The sequence below is a fragment of the Anomaloglossus baeobatrachus genome, chromosome 9 (assembly GCF_048569485.1).
Source record: "Anomaloglossus baeobatrachus isolate aAnoBae1 chromosome 9, aAnoBae1.hap1, whole genome shotgun sequence".
NCBI lineage: Eukaryota > Metazoa > Chordata > Amphibia > Anura > Aromobatidae > Anomaloglossus > Anomaloglossus baeobatrachus.
The window spans coordinates 65,902,265-65,926,735 of record NC_134361.1 but is presented as its reverse complement, the minus strand read 5'-3'; the positions used below and the strand labels follow the sequence as shown (position 1 = coordinate 65,926,735).

The window sequence follows — 24,471 nt, the reverse complement described above, 5'->3', positions numbered from 1 at the left end:
ACCACTTTCCTTTTGTTTATAGTTTGTTGTCTTGGAGACTGACCACCACTGCTAGACAACAGAATATTTGCACTGTTATAATATTTTTAACCACTGTTTTGAAGCTAGCTAGGATCCCCAGAATGTGTTGTTAAAGGGAATCTGTCCCCAGATTTGTCCGCAGTAATCTCTTACAGTATTCTAGAATGCTGTATATATGAGCTTACTGGTGGTGGTCGGATTGGAGGCACAGTGGAGGCCACTGTATGGATGACGTAGGACGCATCATCCACATGAAGCAAGAAGGAAGACGGTGATCACAAGAAGAGAGGAGGCGCTGGACTGAGACCAGCGGCACCCATAGGACCCTACCACCACGCCGGTGAGTATAATAAAAGATGTTCTTTATGTTATATAGATCAGCCTGGGCTGTTGTATACAGTATTCTAAAATGTTGTATGTAAGAGCCTACGGGTGGTTGACGCAGGTTACAACGGACAAATCTGGTGACAGGTTCCCTTTAATCCTTGAGAGCTTCAGCACAGTCTTTACAAGGAAGACAGCTTCAGTGGTCGGTCTCTTAGGCAACAAGCTGTAAACAAAAGAAAAGTGTTAATATCTCCAGAATGCCTACAAATTTTAATAAGCAGTAAAGGCTATATTTTTACAAACATTATCCATTTATAAAGTTGGATATAATACTTTATGGGAACCTTGGTTAGAAATCACTGACAAAGACCTTCAATACCAAGAGAAGAAATATATACAAGACTTGTACATATGAACCTCATAAGAAAAAAGGAAAGTCTCAGCTCACCTCTCCCACCGAAGATCCGCTGCATGGACATCGTGTTTCCAACCGGGAGAAGGTTCAAAGAGTAGAAATCCAGCAACCGACCTCTTATATGCCTGTACAGGGACACACACGGTAATATTTATTATTATCATGATCAATAATCACTATTATTATTATATTTCTTATTTTATTTGTATTATTTTTTTATTTATTTATAGAAAATATTTGACCAAGATGAACAAATTAGTCAACGGATTACATTAATTTCTACGAGACAAGCATCCAAAACATGTAAAAAATGAAATTTTATATTTCATGTTAATATTGGAAATTTAGATGTTACTTTCAGTAGACCAGAGTCTACCATCAATGGAAGAAGCTCCTGATCCAGACTCTCCTGTTATAGTAGATGTTACTAGGTTGTTTTGTTTTAACGCCACCAAAATGGAGCAAAGTCAATGTTATTCTTAATGCACATGACAAAGCAAGTCTTGTCACTGCCACAGTTTACATTTCTCATTGCCTGTAACACCTTGTGAAAGACCCACAGCGGAGCTGTTTATATGTGAAATTATAGTGCCCATTTGTAAGGACCGTTGTGTGTGTGAAAGGGGCACTGTTTTTCATCCCTTATTATGAAGAACAACACTTGTCATTGTGCTGTCATTAGCTTTATTGTTCACACACTGCTATCTTTATTGCCTGTGATTTCCTTTTCTCACTGATAGCCACAATGACTGATCTTACGATAACGCTCCTTATTGGGCTACTTTCTTCAGGAGTTCCTATGGCGTTCTGGCCAGTGTTTATTACCATCCATAGTAAATGTTTTATTATTGCAGTCGATGGTATATATATATATAATTTTACACTTTTTCACCCATACATTTTATCAGAAAAATCTAAGAAAAATCCAGCAATCCCAAACGCTAAAAAAGGCAATGTTTTATTTCACATTCTAAAATTCCATGGTTATTGAATGTTCTCAGTGAGCGGATTTTCAATTTCAATTTTTCAACTGGCTAACACGGTACCAAAACCTTTTCACTTGTAACTAAAAATTCCATGGTTCACACTCCATTAAAAGGGAAACAGATGATGCATTTCGGATTCATCAGATCCTTACTCATATCTGAGTAAGGATCTGAAACGCGTCATCTGTTTTTCTTTTAATGGAGTGTGAACCATGGAATTTTAGAATGTGAAATAAAACTTTGGAATTTTTTAGCATTTGGGATTGCTGGATTTTTCTTGGATGTTTTTCGGATTGCTTCTTCCGGTGACCAGCTAGACTCTAATCTGTGCATCCCTTTACCAGGAATTGCAGCCGGTGGTGGAGTGGCTGATAAGTATCTTTCTTGGATCTTGACATTTTATCAGAGTTGATTTTCAAAATATGGCTGATGAATATGTCTATTTTATGCTGTTATCCAGTATGAAATCCTAAGAAAAGTAGCTATTAGTGATGAACGAATACTAAATATTTGGGTTCGGGTTATTCGTACCGAATACAAGTACTATTCCAATATTCATCATGAATAACAAACCTAATGCAAGTCAATGGGGAAACCAAGCATTTTTCTTGAATATTTCCCAGAAAAATGCTCATGTTCCCCATTGACTTGTGTTACAGTAAAACAAGTATCTCCAGCACTGGAAAGACCGAACTAACGAGATGTGTCACATAAAATTTCACATTTACTTTTGCATATTAAAAGTTGACAAATGGTTAGATAGTTATAAAACAAACATATAGGGGTGTGGGGGAAGAAACGACCAATGCATTTCGACCTATGCCATAATCATGGTCATCCATGATGACCATGATTAAGACATATGCTGAAATGCGTTGATCATTTCATTCCCCCACTCCCCTATATGTTTGTTTTGTAACTGTCTGACCGTTTGGCAACTTTTAATATACAAAATTGAATGTAAAATTCATCTCGTCAGTTCGGTCCTTCCGGCGCTGGAGTTGCTTGTTTTGCTATGTGAATCTTCTGCCTTGCCCAGATGTCCGAGTGGCGGATTGGAAACCGGACCCCCTATTCAGTAGATGAGCTGACACACTCTTTTTTGTGTTTATTGACTTGTATTAGGTTTGTTATTCATGACGAACACTGGAATAATACTAGGTGTTCAGTACGAACATCCTGAACACGAACATTTTAGTACTCACTCATCACTAGTAGCTATACTTTTAGGCTTTGTTTCCACCTACCCAGTCATCCAAATGTTATTTTTCCCCTCTAGGATCGAGGGAAACATATCTAAGAATTGGTCTTATAGTTCAATGGGATCAGATACAACACCATACGCATCCGTTGTTGTACCGACCTCCAGGGGGGAACTGGATTAGAAAACACTACATGATACATTTTTCATCCCACCTCCATATTTTCCAGTAGAAAATGGTCCAAAAAGCAGATGCCTTTTTGACAGTTGAGGCACAAGAAAATTGATCATGATGCCAAGGATAAATGGAGATTTACCCTTACATAGTGCACATACTGTTTATTCTGGATTTTTTTTTTTACGCCTTCAGGATCAGTTTTCTTGTGTCTTTAATGACTACAACTGATATCAAAAAGCCAACAGTTGACATCTGGCATTTTTTTTACCAGTTTCAACTACAAAACTGTTGAGTGGCATCAGAGGAACGTAACAGCTGATGTTTTGTGGTCCTGCTCCTTGAAGGGTCAAGCACAAAAGCTTATGCATTGGATGAGTTTGATCATTATGACATCACTTCTAACATGGTTTAACTTCCATGTTAGAGGTAAAAAGCCAGATGACTGGTGAAGTGGAAACAATGGTAATAAAAGTGATGGTAAAATGTATAAAAAAATGGATAAATAAAACAGAAACCATAAGGTGACGAAGAGCATGGACTATCAGAAATCAGACGTCTCACGCTTCAATCCATCAGATCTCCAAGTCTGAGGGAAGGATCTAATTACTAGTGATGACTGATGAGTGAACACTAAATATATGGGTTTGGGTTATTTTTTACCGAATTCCTAGTTCTATTCCAGTATTCATCACAAATAATGAACCTAATGCAAGTCAATGGGGAAACTGAGCATTTTTCTTCAAGATTTCCCAGAAAAATGCCTGGGTTCCCCATTGACTTGCATTAGGTTCGTTATTACAGACGAATACTAGAATAGTACTAGGTATTGGGTATGAATAATCCAAACCCGAATATGTTGTATTCGCTGATCACTACTATTTAGCCAAAAGTGGGGTAAATGAATGAAGAATAACTTTTTCTTCTTTCAACCATATTGATCCTCATAACTGTGCATTCGCAAAACATATATTTTTGTTTTGCAAACACCAATTAAAGAAAATAGGAATCCTTTGGTGCATTTTTGTCATGTGTTTTTCATAATGAAGTGAATGGGTGAAGGGGCAGAAAAACACCGTCAAAAATGCACTAAGAGTTGACATGCTGCAGATTATTTTCTGCACCAAATCTGCAAGGAAAAATAAGCAACATGTGCACAGCACTTCAGAATTCTCATCGACTTTGCTGGTATAAGGATAGACATGCAGATTTGTGACAATAATACACCCCAAACAATGCTTTAAAAATGCAGCCTAAGAACATGTTGAGTGTAAAGGGAGCCTGTCACATTGGATAACACTAATAATCTGCATATATGGAGAGCACCTGGAGGTTCATAGTGCCAGGAAGGTTCTGAATACTATATATGATCAGTCACCAAAACCAGGGACTGTAGCCGTGCCGGCACGTCTGTATGACTGAAAGTCTGCGGCTCCTGGGAGGAATAAAAGCAATTTTCTCATGATATGTACTTTCAGTAAAGTGCCCAGGAACCTTCCTAACAATATTAACCCAATATCTGCAAGTCAACGGCATTATCAAATGTGGCAGGCTCCCTTTAAACTCAATGTCTTCTTATGCATAATCGATCAACTAATATTGTATTAGCCTTTTCTCTTTCAGGCATGGAGTGAAGTTTTGTTTTGTTTATTAAACAAATTTGGTATATTTTTGTATTTTTAATTTATTTTAAGTATATCTTTGTGTTTCTATTCTGCAGAATGAAGATAGGTCTACAACTCCAATTTCCAAAAAGTTGGGACAGTGTGTAAAATTTGAAGAAAATGAGCATGCAACGATTCAACAATCTTAAAGCCATATTTTACTCATCACAGGTCTAAAGGTAAATAGTGGATATTTTTTCCATTTCATTTTTAAAAAATTCACTTATTTACAGGTCAATAGCATCTAAAAAAAAAGTTGGAAGGGAGGGGAAGTCTCCATCATCCATGGAAGGCACGTGTGAGTAGATTAAAAAAAGTCTTTATTGAAAATTCATAAAAAACAGTTATGGAACTAGATGGGAACTTCCATGATATAGACAGTGTAGGATAATCCTACACGTTTCTGCGAAAAGACGTCTTATTCATGGAGGTCCATCCATGAATAAGGCACTTTTTTCCGAAATGCGGGGTTGTTCTTTACTGCCTGTATCATGGTGGGTCACATCTAGTTCCATAACTGTTTTCTTATGAATTTTCAATAAAGACTTTTTTTAATCTATTCACCTGTACCCTCCGTGGATAAAGTGTACAGAAAATATATAAATATGCTCACCATGAGAATATAAGGCCTTGAGTGTTTTGCGTTTTTTTTGCGTTTTTTTTTGTTCCAAAACTGCATGCATTTTCTTCCCCAACAAAGTCTATGAGATTTCAGTTTTCCACGTTGCAGCTTTTTTTTGGCTGCGTCTTTGTGATGACCACAGCATGTCAATTATTTCTGCATTTTTGCCATTGTTTTTGAGCCCTTCCAGTCAATAGATTTGACTTAAAAAACACACTGGGCAAAAACACGCTAAAAATGCAGTAAAACGCGGGGAAAAAATGCATAATGAGGGTGGGTTTTTTGAGACCCAAAAATGTGCATTATTGTGGTCACCACAAAGATGCAGCATGCGCACATAGCCTAATTCTAGTCCACTAATCAGTTTGTGCTAACCACTGAGCCACCATGCAGTGCTAGCAACTGAGCCACCGTGCCACCCAGCTCACACACTTCACCGGAGAATGTCATAGCCGCTGCACAGAACCGCCCTAGCTTCAGACGGAATCTTACAGAGAAGAAAGAAAGGGGAAGTCTCCAGCATCCACGGCTGAAATCCTTTTTGATAAAAATTCCTTTCTTCTTTATTTATCCATTTTAAAATGACATATCAGGGAGCTGGATAGTACGTTGACGTGTTTTGGTGTAAAGAAAATATATCCAGCTCACCCTGAGATCCGTCCACTCTCTCTCTGGTGTAGAAGCAAATGATACTGCTGCTGCCCAGCGTTGAAGCACAGGTGAAGGAAGAATGACCCAGCTTCCAGCTTACGATAAAATCCACCTTTTAATGAAAAATTAGTAAAACTACAGTTCACATTATCTAAATTTTTGTATAATGACACCCGGTCTAGGGAAAAATATTCATGGTCAAAACCGCACACTAGATGCATTTCAAGCACTCGGCTCTTAAACCGAAACGTGTCTAATGTGCAGTTTTGACCTTGAATATTTTTCCCTAGACCTGGTGTTATTACACATAAGTTTGGATAATGGGAACTGTAGTTTTACTAATTTTTCATTAAAAGCTGGATTTTATCGTAAGCTGGATCATTCTTCCTTCACCTGTGCTTCAGTGTAAAGCCTTAATTGTAACCCTCAAGGCTTTACGCCGAAACACGTCAATGTGCTATCCTGCTCCCTGATATGTCATTTAAAAATGGATAAGTAAAGAAGAAAGGAATTTTTATCAAAAAGGATTCCTTCCGTGGATGCTGGAGACTTCTCATTTCTTTCTTCTCTGTAAGATTCCGTCTGAAGCTAGGGCGGTTCTCTGCAGCGACTATGACATCCTCCGTTGAAGTGCGTGAGCTGGGTGGCATGGCGGTTCAGTGGTTAGCACTGCAGTCCTGCAGCGCTGGGGTCCGGGGTTCAAATCCCACCAGGGTCAACATCTGCAAGAACTTTGTATGTTCTCCCCGTGTTTGCGTGGGTTTCCTCCAGGTTCTCCGGATTCCTCCCACACTCCAAAGACATACAGATAGGGACTCTAGATTGTGAGCAACAATTTATGTAAAGTGCTGTGGAATTAATACCGCTATATAAATGAATAAATATTATATTATACTATTCTATGTCTTCATAAAAAAAAAGTTGGTACTGGGCAAAGTCTACGATTGTGAAGCATCCTCTCTTCTTCTTTTGACAACAGTCTGTAAAAGTCTGGGTAGTGAGGAAACCAATTACTGGAGTTTTGTAATTGGGGTTGTAGATGATAGATAGGTAGATTATAGTTGTTTTTATTCCTTAGCTATGAAACCACCATTTACACTTGTCACGTCGTTAAAAAGCAACATGTTAACACTGCTGAGAGAAAATGCTACCTAGCTCGTTCATTGTCTTCTGCCCACCTGTGAAGAGGTATGGGTGTGTTTGTTTTGGTTTCCTGGACTTTTAATAGCATTTTACGGAATGCCATTGAATTAAGAGAGCCTTGTTGTAAGGCATGTAAATCTTTTGGCATGCTAATAAATTTCTATAGAAATGTACATGTAGAGCAAGGAAAGGCAGACTGACTGGTAGCTGCAAATGGAAATTGGGTCTTATGATAAAGAGAATGAATTTCGTTTTCAATTGGTTTCAGGGGATGGAGCCTTGAGGTGGGCCGTTTACCATTAAGACATACAGGTGCTACTGGGCCCTCTTAATTTTGGGTTGGATACTTCCAGGATTTTGCAGTAGACCAAAATAAAATATTCAATTTAAAAAAAAAATAATAAAAAAAATAAAATATATATATATATATATATTTATTTATATATACACACATATACAAATATATATATATACACACACATATATACATATATATATCTATACACACACACACACACATATATATATATATATATATATATATATATATATGTGTGTATATATGTATATATATATGGTTTTTTTTTACATTTATTTGTTTATTTTTTCAAGGTAGAATTGTTGAGGTCTTCAATAGTGATGAGCGAGTACTAAAAAGCTCGGGTGCTCGAAGCTCGGGCCGAGCCTCCCAAGATACTCGTGTACTCGGCCCGAGCAACGAGCCCAATGTTATCCTATGGGAGACCCGAGTATTTTTGTGAAATGACCTCCCGGCAGCATGGAGAAACCCTAAAAATGTCACAAAAGTCTCAGAAGAGTGCTCAAATGACATGGCAACAGCATGGGGAAGACCCCTTGAAGCATTTATCACTCAAAAGTCACAGCTGTGAACAATTTTGTCCGCGTTTTACGCCATTTTTACGGACTCACCAGAAAACCTTCCAAAATGACCCCAAAATGATTTTTCATGGCGGAAATGTTAAGGGCACATACCCAATAGTGAGATAGAGCTGGTGTATGTTACTTTTTGAGATCAATACATGAAAGATTTTACGTGAAAACATTGTGTGGCACTCCGATGTCCCTGAGAAGAGACGTACATGAAGGCCTCTTGAGTCTAATGTGCCCATTTTGAGGAAGTGAGTCTTTGTAGTATTTTCCTTTGCCAGGGCAGTCCTAAATTGTGAGGTTCACCAATGCCCCTGCATACAGACGTGCATGAGGGCCTGTAAACCTGAAGTGCCCATTGGAAGGAAGTGGGTGTATTATAGTATAGCCCTTAGGCAGGGAAGCCAAACATTGGGAGGCTCCACGTTGTCCCTGGATAGAGACGTGCATGAAGGCCTGTAAACCTGAAGTGCCCATTGGAAGGAAGTGGGTGTATTATAGTATAGCCCTTAGGCAGGGAAGCCAAACATTGGGAGGCTCCACGTTGTCCCTGGATAGAGACGTGCATGAAGGCCTGTAAACCTGAAGTGCCCATTGGAAGGAAGTGGGTGTATTATAGTATAGCCCTTAGGCAGGGAAGCCAAACATTGGGAGGCTCCACGTTGTCCCTGGATAGAGACGTGCATGAAGGCCTGTAAACCTGAAGTGCCCATTGGAAGGAAGTGGGTGTATTATAGTATAGCCCTTAGGCAGGGAAGCCAAACATTGGGAGGCTCCACGTTGTCCCTGGATAGAGACGTGCATGAAGGCCTGTAAACCTGAAGTGCCCATTGGAAGGAAGTGGGTGTATTATAGTATAGCCCTTAGGCAGGGAAGCCAAACATTGGGAGGCTCTACGTTGTCCCTGGATAGAGACCTGTTAGGTTCTTAGTGCCTCCGTGCTTGCATTTAAAAATTGCACGTGTGTGCCTGTTGGTGGCAGCTTTCCGCTGCATTTGTGTGAGTTTTGCACAAACTTGGATATAACACACAAGTCTAGTGAATACACATCAGCACAGCATTGCAAAATGCGCAAGGGCGTTGTCAACGAACAAGGAAGTGGACGTGATGGTGGTGCAGGCAGACACCGAGGTTGTGTGCAAGCTCTAATTTCGCCACAACAAAGGGCCACATCTAGTCGCTCGCACGTCCTGTCCCAAATTCTTGGGGACCGCAGCAGTACACCCCTCTTGAACCAAGACCAGTGTCAACAGGTTGTTAGTTGGATAGCGGATAATGCTTCCAGTCAGATTGGCACCACCACAAACACTCTGTCTTCCACACGGTCAAGTGTCAGTAGCCGTGATACTGCACCGCACATTTCAGAACCTGATCCTCCTTCCTACCACCAGGCCGAGTACACGTCCACGGACATTACTGATCCCACACTTGGACACTCGGAATAGCTGTTCGTTCACGTTTCCATTCACAAATTCTGGCCTCTCGCCAGCTCCTGTTGAAGTGGGCCATGACGAGATTGTATGTACAGATGCACAAATATTTGAGCAGCCACGTTCTCACGAAGTTGGCAACGTGTCTCAACAAGGGGTGGCCGATGATGAGACACAATTGTCAGGAAGTCAGGAGGAGGAGCAGGGTGCGGAAGAGGAAGACGACGTGGTGGATGATCCAGTAACTGACCCAACCTGGCAGGAGGATATGCAGAGCGAGGACAGCAGTGCACAGGGGGAGGGAGGCGTAGCATCACAACAGGCAGTAAGAAGCAGAGTGGTGGCCCCAGGCAGACGTCAGTCAACTGTTCCCCGGAACAACACGACACAAGGTGCCTGTACAAATGTTAGGTCTTCCCGAGTCTGGCTGTAATACTATTGTATGTATTGAGGATTTCGATTGCGTTAGGGCAATGACAACCAGAGACGAGTTCTTGGTGCAAGACATTTATAATATGCAACCAGCAAATATGTACATAAACGGAACAAAAACACAGTAGAACATAAATACAGGAAATACCTTCCAGGGACTGAGCGAAAGGGAATTCCCGGTACCGCGCACCGGACTCCCCCAGGGAGACCACCAACAGCAAACCCCTATACAGGGACTGTCTGGCAATCACCCCAGAAGCCCTAAATGCGCAGCAGCCGGGACACAAAAGGGCAATAGGTAAGTCGAAAAATGTCTGTACGTGATGTGAGTCCAGAGTGGTATTAAACGGAAGGAACCGGGCAGAAGTTCCGACCAAAGACGGCAAACGGAGTCCAGGTACAGCTAGATGATACCAGATGAAGTCCAGAGTCGGTGTCGGTTGTTTTCCAAGAGGATCCGAATAACAATCAGGAACCAAAAGCAGCAGGGCAGGAGCACACAGGAAGCAGTATACTCAGGCACTGGACTAAGCTTTAGGGGCGGCTTTTAAACAGATGGACAGGAAGTAGGGCAACATAACAGAAAACTCCATGTTAACAAAGGGCAAGCTCTTTCAAAAGAAAACTGGAAAACCAGGAACTCTGACACTGGCAGTTTTTTAAGTTGGCTCCAGATGATTCTAAAAAGGCCATTTGCAACACCTGCCATGCCAGCATCACCAGGGGTACCAAAACTAGCAGCCTGACCACCACCAGCATGATCAGGCACATGTCAGCCAAGCACCCGACTTTGTGGGAAGTACAACAGAGTCGAGGAGCAGTGCTTGCTGATGTCACTGCTACGTCTTCGCTGGTTGTGCATGCGAGCCAATCCCCTGTCCATGCTGCCTGCGAACAAGCCTCCTCCACTCCTGCACCTGCAGTTGCCTACGCAGAAAGAACACCATCATCAAGCACGTCCTTGTCCCAGCGCAACGTTCAGTTATCCATTCAGGAAACCTTTGAGCGCAGGCGCAAATACACTGCCAACACCCCACATGCCACAGTTCTAAATGCTAACATTTCGCGACTGCTTGCGCTGGAAATGTTGCCTTTTAGGCTGGTTGAGACAGAAGCATTCCGCGAACTGATGGTGGCAGCTGTCCCACGTTACTCGGTCCACAGCCGCCACTATTTCTCCCTGTGTGCCGTCCCCGCATTGCATAACTAACCACGTGTCACAAAACATCACACGTGCCCGGAACAACGCTGTTTCAGCCAAAGTCCACCTAACCACAGACACGTGGACAAGTGCATGTGGGCAAGGCCGCTACATCTCGTTGACGTCACACTGGGTTAATATTGTGCAAGCTGGGACCCAGTCTGAGCGAGGGACGGAATACGTCCTTCACACACCAAGTTTTGCAGGCCCTACCTCAGTCAGGGTTTCACACACACTCTACAGCTCCGGAATGTCATGCTCCTCAGCCTCCTCCTCCTCCTGCGCATCCTGATCCACTTTACCCTCCACACCAGTCCCAAGCTGTAAGTGTCGCTGGCGGAGGAGGGGACGGTGCGCTCTCCCACTGCTCGGGTCCGGCTGACGCAGCTCTACGGCTGCTGCTGCTCGTTGGCTCGAGCGATGGCCGGATCCCGGGGACTCGAGCGGCGCTACTCGCCCGTGAGTGAAAAGGGGTGGTTTGGGTTTTGGGGATATTGTCCGTGACGCCACCCACGGTTGTGGTGATTGTGTGGACACCACCGCTGCTCTGGACGGGGATCCCGGGAGCCTGTGACAGGGAGCAGCTTTGTTGTTATTTCTCCCCTACGTGGGTAGGGGGGTTGGTTGTCCCGGGGCCTGGTGATGGGGTAGAGATGGATGACAGGCGGGTTGCGGGGCCTGATGAAGTGCATGGTCGCAGGGGCAGCGCTGTGCCGCACGGCACGGAGGTACTCACTCAGCCCAATGATGATGACACAGTTCAGGGTAAAACAAGTGGCTGGATGGACAGGTCACTCGGACGGCTGCGGTTGTTCCTCCCTGCAGGTTAGTGATGACTGTCTCTCCCTGCACCGAAGTTAAGTGTTGGTAGTGATGGTTTCCCAACGGTAACCCGCTCCCTGACCTGGATATGGGCCGGAGGAGCCCCTTTTGCCCACAGGCGCTGGCCCTGGGAGACGGTTGCCCTTGCCGGTGGCTGTGTCTCCCCTTCACGGTTGTACGGTTGCCTTCTATCTGGACTTGGCTGTTTGGAAACCCTGAGGTCCCCTTCAATAACGGATTTGGCAAATTCACGGCGACACCAAGCCTTGCCGGGATCCGAAAGTCCTCTGCCAATGGTGCTGGCTTCGCTTTGTATACCGGTCCGGTACGGCCGGGTCACCACCCGTCCACGGTCCTTACGGCAGACTCCAATCGGCCTCCACTGCAGACGGTCAGCACATCCTGCCAACCTTGCTGTCCTGTCCAGGCCACACACCCGGACCAACTTCAGGCTCTTTGCTGTCACTTTTCTCCTCTCTACTACTTTCCTCCTTCCACTTCCTTAGCTTAACTCTCACTGCCTGTGTTTTCCCTCCTCCTCGGTGGGTGGAGACCAACCGCCTGGCTCCACACCCTGGTGTGGACAACAGCCCCTGGGGAAGGCAACAAGGATTTTGTGTTTTGACTATGATATGCCTGCAGGGAGTGTGGGGTGTTTAAGTGTTGTGCTCTGTGGCCCCTGGCTTGTCCAGGGCGACACAGAAGCACTGCAGCACTGCCTCGGCGAAGCGGCAACAGGCAGTGCTGAAGCTAATCTGCATAGGTGACAAACCCCACAATGCAGAAGAGGTGTGGACAGCTCTGAAACAGCAGGCAGATCACTGGCTCACAACTCTGAACCTAAAGCCAGGAAAGGTGGTGTGTGACAATGGCCGGAACCTGGTGGCGGCTTTGAGGCGAGGCCAGCTGACACATGTTCCATGCTTGGCCCATGTGCTCAACCTCGAGGTTCAGCGGTTTCTAAAGTCATAGTCAGAGCTGTCTGATCTGCTGGTAAAAGTTCGCCGCCTGTCTGCACATTTTCGAAAGTCACCTACTGCTTCAGCCGGCCTTGCCGCCTTAAGACGCCGTTTGCATCTTCCGGCACACAGACTGGTGTGTGATGTCCCCACGCGTTGGAATTCAACTCTGCACATGTTGGTCAGGATATGTGAGCAGAAGAGGGCAGTTGTTGAGTACCTGCATCACCTAAGCCGTCGGGAAATGGGTCAAACTCCACACATAACACCTGAGGAGTGGAGATGGATGTCCGACCTATGCACCATCCGCCAAAACTTTGAGGACTACAACAAGATGGTGAGCGGCGATGACGACATTATTAGCGTCACCATACCGCTTCTCTGCCTTCTAAAATGGTCTCTGCTCAGAAAACAAACATGATGCATTGCAGGCGGAGCGCGATGAGTTTCAGCAAGAAACAGTAGTGGGTGTGGGTGATGATAACACACAGCCCAGCCTCGTCTCATCACAACGTGCAGTGGAGGACTATGACGAGGAGGAGGATGAAGACATGGAGCAACTCTCTGGCCAAATTGAGGATATGACATGCAGTCATATCCTCGGTTCAGCGTGGCTGGCCAGAGGACAGGGTAGATGATGAGGAGGAGGAGGACAGCATGTTCAGTCATCGTGTCGGTCAGGATACTGAAGTGATGGCTGTTAAGAGTCTGGCACACATGGCTGACTTTATGGTAAGCTGCCTGTCTCGTGACCCTCGCGTTAAGAACATCTTGGCCGACAATCATTACTGGTTGGTAACACTGTTAGACCCACGCTAAAAGGAGAACTTTATGTCTCTTATTCCCGAGGCGGAGAGGTCAGGCAAAATGCAGCAGTTCCAGAAGGCCATAGTCACGGAAGTAGGCAAAGCATTCCCCTCACAAAACGCTAGCGGCATAGGTCATGAATCAGTGGACAACCGAGGCGTACAGCCGAGAGAGGCACAAGTCCAATCCGCCAGAGGTAGGGGAACAGTCTTTAAGATGTGTGACAGTTTTCTCAGCCCCTCACGTACCACAGCCCCTGAGGTGCGGGGTAGTGCCACAAGAAATCCTAAGTTTGCCCAGATGCTGAAGGAGTACCTTGCAGATCGAACAACTGTACTCCGACATTCCTCTGTGCCTTACAATTATTGGGTATCCAAGCTGGACACGTGGCATGAATTGGCTCTCTACGCCTTGGAAGGCCTGGCCTGCCCTGCTGCTAGCGTTTTGTCAGAGCGTGTTTTTAGTGCCGCAGGTGGAATCATTACAGATAAACGCACCCGCCTGTCAACTGAAAATGCTGACAAGCTGACTCTGATCAAGATGAACAAGGGTTGGATTGGGCCAGACTTCACCACACCACCAGCAAATGAGAGCGGAATTTAAAGTTTGCCATGTACCTCCACTCACCCATGGGTACACACTTCTGGAGTTTGGCTAATCGCTGGACTGCTCCTCCTTCTCCTCATGCGCCACCATGATGATGACCGTTACAAATTGCAATACTTAGGCCTTTGTTTCAGGTATACCCCCAGTGGTAAATTTTTTCGCCCATTCTTTGCAGAATGGACATTACAACGACAGGAGACCCACTCCTTTGCAATGGGAACAATGTTTTGAGGCCCTCATGCACGTCTCTATCCAGGGACAACGTGGAGCCTGACGCTGCCACCGACTGCCACACACGTGCTGTTTTTAAATGCAAGCACGGACGCAATAAGAACCTAACTGGTTTTTAGGAGCGACAATTACTGAGAAGTCTGACACTATCAGACACTGCTGACTGACGTGTATTATACACTAGACTTGTGCGTTATATAATAGTTTGTGCAAAACGCGCACCTGTACCCTGCCACCGACTGCCACACACGTGCTGTTTTTAAATGCAAGCACGGACGCAATAAGAACCTAACTGGTTTTTAGGAGCGACAATTACTGAGAAGTCTGACACTATCAGACACTGCTGACTGACGTGTATTATACACTAGACTTGTGCGTTATATAATAGTTTGTGCAAAACGCGCACCTGTACCCTGCCACCGACTGCCACACACGTGCTGTTTTTAAATGCAAGCACGGACGCAATAAGAACCTAACTGGTTTTTAGGAGCGACAATTACTGAGAAGTCTGACACTATCAGACACTGCTGACTGACGTGTATTATACACTAGACTTGTGCGTTATATAATAGTTTGTGCAAAACGCGCACCTGTACCCTGCCACCGACTGCCACACACGTGCTGTTTTTAAATGCAAGCACGGACGCAATAAGAACATAACTGGTTTTTAGGAGCGACAATTACTGAGAAGTCTGACACTATCAGACACTGCTGACTGACGTGTATTATACACTAGACTTGTGCGTTATATAATAGTTTGTGCAAAACGCGCACCTGTACCCTGCCACCGACTGCCACACACGTGCTGTTTTTAAATGCAAGCACGGACGCAATAAGAACATAACTGGTTTTTAGGAGCGACAATTACTGAGAAGTCTGACACTATCAGACACTGCTGACTGACGTGTATTATACACTAGACTTGTGCGTTATATAATAGTTTGTGCAAAACGCGCACCTGTACCCTGCCACCGACTGCCACACACGTGCTGTTTTTAAATGCAAGCACGGACGCAATAAGAACATAACTGGTTTTTAGGAGCGACAATTACTGAGAAGTCTGACACTATCAGACACTGCTGACTGACGTGTATTATACACTAGACTTGTGCGTTATATAATAGTTTGTGCAAAACGCGCACCTGTACCCTGCCACCGACTGCCACACACGTGCTGTTTTTAAATGCAAGCACGGACGCAATAAGAACATAACTGGTTTTTAGGAGCGACAATTACTGAGAAGTCTGACACTATCAGACACTGCTGACTGACGTGTATTATACACTAGACTTGTGCGTTATATAATAGTTTGTGCAAAACGCGCACCTGTACCCTGCCACCGACTGCCACACACGTGCTGTTTTTAAATGCAAGCACGGACGCAATAAGAACATAACTGGTTTTTAGGAGCGACAATTACTGAGAAGTCTGACACTATCAGACACTGCTGACTGACGTGTATTATACACTAGACTTGTGCGTTATATAATAGTTTGTGCAAAACGCGCACCTGTACCCTGCCACCGACTGCCACACACGTGCTGTTTTTAAATGCAAGCACGGACGCAATAAGAACATAACTGGTTTTTAGGAGCGACAATTACTGAGAAGTCTGACACTATCAGACACTGCTGACTGACGTGTATTATACACTAGACTTGTGCGTTATATAATAGTTTGTGCAAAACGCGCACCTGTACCCTGCCACCGACTGCCACACACGTGCTGTTTTTAAATGCAAGCACGGACGCAATAAGAACATAACTGGTTTTTAGGAGCGACAATTACTGAGAAGTCTGACACTATCAGACACTGCTGACTGACGTGTATTATACACTAGACTTGTGCGTTATATAATAGTTTGTGCAAAACGCGCACCTGTACCCTGCCACCGACTGCCACACACGTGCTGTTTTTAAATGCAAGCACGGACGCAATAAGAACCTAACTGGTTTTTAGGAGCGACAATTACTGAGAAGTCTGACACTATCAGACACTGCTGACTGACGTGTATTATACACTAGACTTGTGCGTTATATAATAGTTTGTGCAAAACGCGCACCTGTACCCTGCCACCGACTGCCACACACGTGCTGTTTTTAAATGCAAGCACGGACGCAATAAGAACCTAACTGGTTTTTAGGAGCGACAATTACTGAGAAGTCTGACACTATCAGACACTGCTGACTGACGTGTATTATACACTAGACTTGTGCGTTATATAATAGTTTGTGCAAAACGCGCACCTGTACCCTGCCACCGACTGCCACACACGTGCTGTTTTTAAATGCAAGCACGGACGCAATAAGAACCTAACTGGTTTTTAGGAGCGACAATTACTGAGAAGTCTGACACTATCAGACACTGCTGACTGACGTGTATTATACACTAGACTTGTGCGTTATATAATAGTTTGTGCAAAACGCGCACCTGTACCCTGCCACCGACTGCCACACACGTGCTGTTTTTAAATGCAAGCACGGACGCAATAAGAACATAACTGGTTTTTAGGAGCGACAATTACTGAGAAGTCTGACACTATCAGACACTGCTGACTGACGTGTATTATACACTAGACTTGTGCGTTATATAATAGTTTGTGCAAAACGCGCACCTGTACCCTGCCACCGACTGCCACACACGTGCTGTTTTTAAATGCAAGCACGGACGCAATAAGAACATAACTGGTTTTTAGGAGCGACAATTACTGAGAAGTCTGACACTATCTGGACTGTTTTACACTGTGTACACCAGCCCCAGATATGATGAAGGCTGGTATACGGTCACCACTAGGAATGGCTATATATACCCTGCCTGCCTGCCTGTATACTGCTACAATAGTCCTGACAAGGACTCTTCTGGTCACTAGCCTGTATTCCGACCTGGCTATACCCTGCCTGTATATAGCAACAATAGTCCTGAGAAGGACTCTGCTACTGTACTCCGACCTGGCTATACCCTGCCTGCCTGTATACAACTAGAATAGTCCTGAGAAGGACTTCTGGTCACACTGTTTGCAGCCCTGCTCCGGAACTAACTATAAAGGGCCGCAAAGCTTTCCCTGAATCAGCGACACTCTCCCTACACTCACTGTCAGAATAGCTGTGAGCAGAGCACAGCGCGCCGGCCTATATAAAGGCTCGGTGACGCTGTGCAGGCCGGCCAATCACTGCAATTCCACAACTAACAGGGCTGTGGCATTGCAGTGGTCTGCCAGCCAATCCCTGCATGAGGGCTGGCTCTCAAAAGAGCGCCAACATGCAGAAATGAAGACCACGAGTAAAGCACGAGTATCGCGAGATTACTCGGTCCCCGCCGAGCAGCCCGAGTACAGTGATACTCGTGCGAGTACCGAGTAGTGACAAGCATGCTCGCTCATCACTAGTCTTCAATGTATATACTTTACTATTATATTTGTATTTTAATACTCTATTTAGAGCCTGGAGTCGTTCCTTGTACAAACATTATTATCATTGTTATTTCCAGAAACTCCTGTTTTAGTCCTGCTAAAAATCCCTCCCCCAATCTTCTTGGGAATGCATTTTTTTATTTTTATTTTTAATTTGCCATATGGTTCCAAAATTCTGGAGAAAAAAAATAAAAGAAAAAATTCCAGCTTCTGCATGAAGGAGAAGAAATATATTAGTAGCTTACATTTTTTGTTTTATTATGATAATTAAAACCAACGCGTAATGGTACCATGAGTAAGGGCACAATATGCCTGAAACGCGTTGGTTTAATTGACCCAATGAATCAAATATTTATTAGTAACAATGAATTGATAAAAAATACATAAAAAAACAAAGAAAGACTTTCAAGGAGGGATTGAAATATCAACTAGCAACAACTAAGCAACATCAGCAACATCAAAAAATGCCATGCCTGTGAGGAAGATAGTATAAATAGGATTTTTTTTCCTACCTCCTGTGTAGATATTATTATATTCTGGCTGGGTTTTTTAACAAAAATATTATTTTCTGCTACTTTATCCATTATTATTTTTTACTTTTTTGTTTACCCAAGACTATTTATACAATTTTACTAACATGCATGGTTTTTTTTTTATGTGGCTGATGTTGCTTAGTTGTTGCTAGTTGATATTGCAATCTCTCCATGGGAGTTTCTCTCTGTTTTTTATGTATTTTTTTAATCAGTTTATTGCAGCTAATAAATATTTGATTTTATCTGCATGTATCACTCTTTTGTCCTCTCCTTATTGAGTGTAGGGGATGTTCTAATATATTTCTTCTCCTTCATGTGGAAGCTGGAATTTTTTTCTTTTTTTTTCTTATTATTTACCTGGGGAACTGACCCAGGATTTATCCCTGCACCGCACTCAATTGGATATCTTAAAACATGGATCGGTGAGCTGATTACCCTCCTTTTTTCTATTCCAGAAATATGGACCTTTTTACATCATTTTAATTATCTTCCAAGGGGGTGGAGCTCACATGATAATAATGCCTACCATCTTAAAGTAATGCCCATGAGAAGCCTCTGAGACACACCCGCTTCATATAAGAACATAAAAAGCAGAAAAAACAAAACAGGCCCTTATTTCTGGAACTATACGCGGATTTACCTAAAAAAATGCATAATGCTCAAGGGAACAGCAGGAGTAAAATATGAGCAAATGCCAGTAACTTTTGACTTACCAACAAGTCCTCTCTAAGGCCCTGTGCGCACGCTGCGAATTTACCGCGGATTTTGCCGCGGATTTGCTGTGGATTTGCTGCAGAAAATGTGTCTAAAATTGCTGCAGTCATTCCCCAGCAAATCCTATGGGTTTTAAAAAATGCTGTGTGCACACTGCATTTTTTTTATACCCGCGGATTTACCCGTGGATGTTCCGCTGCGGAATTAATGTGCATGTCACTTTTTTTTCTGCAGGTACCTGCAGTTTTTGCCATAGACCGTAGTAAAAATCCGTACAGACCAACCTGCGGAAAATCTGCGGTAAATCTGCGGCAAACCGCGGTGAAACCGCATGCGGATTTCGCTGCAGTTTTGGTGCGTTTTGTTTTACCACGGGTGCGGGATTGTTTAAGAGGGTCCAGATTTTTCTTAAGAAAAAGTCACTTTCTAGTGCGCACATAGCCTTAAGGCCCAGTCACACTAAACAACTGACCAGCGATCCCAACAACGATACAACCAGATAGGGATCGCTGGTAAGTTGCTAGGAGGTCGCTGGTGAGATGTCATACTAAGCGACTCTCCAGCGATCCCACCAGCAACCTGACCTGGCAGGGATCGCTGGAGCGTCGCTACACGGGTTGCTGGTGAGCTGTCGCACAGGCAGATCTCACAAGCAACCAGTGACCAGCCCCCAGCCAGCAGCGACGCGTGGAAGCATGCTGCGCTTGGTAACTAAGGTAAATATCGGGTAACCAACCCGATATTTACCTTGGTTACCAGCGTGCACCGCTTAGCGCTGGCTCCCTGCACACCTAGCCACAGTACACATCGGGTTAATTACCCGATGTGTACTCTGCTACGTGTGCAGGCAGCAGAGAGCCGGCTTCTGCGGACGCTGGTAACCAGGGTAATCATCGGGTAACCAAGAAGCCCTTCCCTTGGTTACCCAATATTTACCGTCGTTACCAGCGTCCGCCGCTCTCACACTGCCAGTGCCGGCTCCCTGTTCCCTGCACACATAGCCACAGTACACATCGGGTTAATTACCCGATGTGTACTCTGGCTACGTGTGCAGGGAGCAGGGAGCCGGCACTGACAGCTGAGAGCGGTGGACGCTGGTAACGAAGGTAAATATCGAGTAACCAAGGGAAGGGCTTCTTGATTACTCGATGTTTACCGTGGTTACCAGCGTCCACAGAAGCCGGCTCCTGCTGCCTGCACATTTAGTTGTTGCTGTCTCGCTGTCACACACAGCGATCTGTGCTTCGCAGCGGCACAGCAACAACTAAAAAATGGCCCAGGACATTCAGCAACAACCAGCGACCTCACAGCAGGGGCCAGGTTGTTGCTGGATGTCACACACAGCAACATCGCTAGCAACATCGCTAGCAAGTTGTGCCTCAGCAGCGATGTTGCTAGCGATGTTGCTTAGTGTGACGGTACCTTTAGATTTATAATACTAATTACATTTTTGGGGGTAGGACAGAAGATATAAAAAGTCAACCCACCCCTAAAATGCCTGTTTTTTGTCTTGGAAAAAAAACATGACAAGAAGAATAATTTCAGAACTTTTCTGTCATTAACCCCTCCACCATCCGTCAATTTTCTGTTTTTCGTTTTTCCTTCCTTTCTTCGAAGAGCCATCACTTTTTTATTTTTCTGTCAATATAGCTATATGAGGGCATTTTTGCGGGACGAGTTGTACTTTTGAATGACACCATTGACAAGTTGTACTGGAAAATGGGAAGAAATTCTAAGTGTGGTGAAATTGCAAAAAAAAAAGTGCAATTCTACAATTTCTTTTTTTGTTTTTCTATTTACCATGTTCACTATATGGTAAAACTGACCTATGAATATTATTCCCCAGGTCAGTATGAGCTTGTAGATAGAAAACATGTGTAGTTTAATTTTTATTTAAGCAGTGAAAAAAAATTAGAATTTTGTCCCAAAAAAGAATAGCGCTTTTGTCGCCATAGTCCCATAGCATTCTCATTTTTCAGGATCGGGGCTCAGTGATGGCTTATATTTTGAGTCTTTAACTGTTTTAATTATAGCATTTTTGGATAGATGCGATATTTTGATTGCCTCCCATTGCATTTAAAATAAATATTTAAAAATTATTATTATTGCATTTTATTGCAATGTTGCTGCAACTCAAAAAACGTAATTCTGGAGTTTCAATTTTTCTTTCATTACGCCCTTTACCAATCAATTTATTTATTTTATATTTTGATAGATTGGGCATTTCTCAAAATAGCAATTCCAAATATGTGTATTTTTTAAAATTGTTTTATTTTTAAATGGAACAAAAGGGGGTGATATGAACTCTTGTGATTTTTTAATTTTTTTCATATTTTTTAAAAATTTTTTTACACTTTTTCTTTCTTTTACAGTCCTTTTAGGAGGCTTGAAGCTTATATACTCTGATTGCTTCTGCTTTTCAGAGCTTCAGCTCCGCTGTGAACGATCTCCTGTGAACTATGTCGTGACAGGGGTGATCAGATGACCCCCGGCTGTCATGACAACCCATCAGCACCCCGTGATCATTTCACGGGGCCACCTATGATGGTGTGGAATGATGTGCTCCCTACCAGCGGGCATTAAATCCCGCTGTCAGAGCCTGTTAGCTGCACGTCAGATAATCAGATCATCGAACGAGTTGGGAAATATTCGGGATTACTGCGCCAGCCCACATTGAAGGGACAAATACAGTATTGGACATATTTTTAAGTCATAAATCATGAAGGGGGTAAAGGGCTTGTCCCGCGAACAACATTTTTTTTAATCATTAAATGTTTATATAAATAAACTGGAAGACAAAAGCAGCACAAATAGGGTCTTAATCGAGGGGTGTTATGGGAGAACAACACTGAGGGTGCTCACCTTGAGGGGTTGTGAGAGTCACAACCACGAGACGCAGATATCAAACCGGCTGCTGCAGCCCCACGTGGGACCAGATAAACCACATAAGAAAAGGAGAAATGCTGCGCTGCTGAAGTAAGGAATAATCCAGAGGATTCTTTTCAGTGACTTTATTGCTACACGTTCCGTAAGAATCTTTTGCCTTCTTCAGGACAAAATCAAATATACATGCAAAAATCATACGTTGTACTAGTGCTGCTAGCCAAAAACTTATAGATTTATTTATTAATAATTATTATAGCGCCATTTATTCCATGGCGCTTTACATTTGAAAGGGGTATACAAAATAGGGACAGGTACAATAGTCATAAACAATACAAGGCACAGATAGGTACAGGAGGAGAGAGGACCCTGCCCACGAGGGCTCACAGTCTACAGGAGGAGAGAGGACCCTGCCCGCGAGGGCTCACAGTCTACAGGAAGAGAGAGGACCCTGCCAACGAGGGCTCACAGTCTACAGGAGGAGAGAAGACCCTGCCCACGAGGGCTCACAGTCTACAGAAGGAGAGAAGACCCTGTCCGCAAGGGCTCACAGTCTACAGGAGGAGAGAGGACCCTGCCCGCGAGGGCTCACAGTCTACAGGAGGAGAGAAGACCCTACCCGCAAGGGCTCACAGTCTACAGGAGGAGAGAAGACCCTGCCCGTGAGGGCTCACAGTCTACAGGAGGAGAGAGGACTCTGCCCGTGAGGGCTCACAGTCTACAGGAGGAGAGAAGACCCTGCCTGAAAGGGCTCACAGTCTACAGGAGGAGAGAGGACTCTGCCCGTGAGGGCTCACAGTCTACAGGAGGAGAGAGGACTCTGCCCGTGAGGGCTCACAGTCTACAGGAGGAGAGAGGACTCTGCCCGTGAGGGCTCACAGTCTACAGGAGGAGAGAAGACCCTGCCTGAAAGGGCTCACAGTCTACAGGAGGAGAGAGGACTCTGCCCGTGAGGGCTCACAGTCTACAGGAGGAGAGAGGACTCTGCCCGTGAGGGCTCACAGTCTACGAGATCTACACATGTTCTTAGTTTAACATTCTGATCAGATGGTATCAAGCCCACCGCCACATCACAGGGAACCTCTCAGTGGGTCCCTAACTTTAAATAGCTTTAAAAGCTACTATGTAATGGCTGTTTCTGACTATGAAGGAACAGTGAAACAATATGAAAAAACGCGAAATGCTTCAATCCCAACACACAAACCTCTACGTATAAGTGGGATGCATGATTTAATGTTACACTCTAGTGATAAACATAGAGAAGGAGCATTACTAGCAAATCCCATTACCTTTTCTGATTTTATGGCCAATAATTTTTTAGATTTGTACAAAGTACTATGATCACTAGAACCAGAATGAGAGGCTATTAAATTAGCGATGGGTGTTTAATTCCGATTTACATGACCAGCAGAAAAAAAGAAAATGCTCAATGAGGCAATTATGTATTCTCACTGACATAAAGAATTTACTACAGCTTCCGATACTGCAAGAACTGTAGAGATAGTCAACGCTCACCGTCCTGTTCATGTGTAAAATCATTACACTGTCTTTTGAGTGAAAGACCTGCATGCAACTAGCAACATTTGCTCCTTCTATATTGTTCCAAATTTTCTACTCACTTGCAGAGTTTATTGAGCTATTATATTTGATGAACTATTTAAGTTGAGCAGCATCCTGTACCTCTTTCCAACAAATAACATATGAATATGTGCTATGTTGTGAGCTGGTGTATGGAGCTGACCAAATAGCTGAATTCTTACAGGGTAGGAGCCAGCTGTGTTAAACAGCTGGAATCCTTCTCTAAGGCTATGTGCGTCCTAGAAAGTGCTATTTTCTTAAAACCAGACCCTCTCAAAGAATCCCGCACTCGCGGTAAAAAAAGCGGTAAAGCCGAACCCCCGTTATTTTGCAGTGATTTGCCGCGGTTTTGCCATGATTTACCGTGGATTTGCCGAGGATTTTACGCAAGTTGGTCCCCGCGGTTCTTACCATTATCTGTGGCAAAAACCGCAGGTACCTGTGGAAAAGAAGTGATATGCTCATTAATTCAGCAGCGGAAAATCCACGGGTATAAAAAAAACGCAGTGTGCGCACAGCATTTTTTAAAACCCATAGGATTTGCTGGGGAATGACTGCAGCAATGTTAAACACATGTTCTGCAGCAATTCTGCAGCAAATCCGCGGCAAAATCCGTGGTAAATCTGCAGCGTGCGCACAGGGCCTAAGAGCAGCAATTGCTGCAGTTAAGTCCGTTAACTCCTTCATACTGGTAAGTCACAGGCTGGCTTTCTCACTTTCACATGGGCTCAAAAGCTGAGTCCACATCTTTGCTGACAGATGATGGCTGTGAT

The 24,471-nt window shown here is 44.0% G+C and overlaps 1 long non-coding RNA gene across 2 annotated transcripts in view; it reads left to right on the top strand.

Moving 5' to 3' along the window:
* LOC142250484 (uncharacterized) overlaps positions 1–24,471 on the top strand; it is a 96,661-nt gene that overhangs the window by 35,267 nt on the left and 36,923 nt on the right. For both annotated transcript variants that reach the window (XR_012725194.1, XR_012725195.1), the window contains exon 2: positions 4,846–4,968. This is a non-coding gene — a long non-coding RNA (uncharacterized LOC142250484). The remainder of the gene's footprint in view (positions 1–4,845; positions 4,969–24,471) is intronic.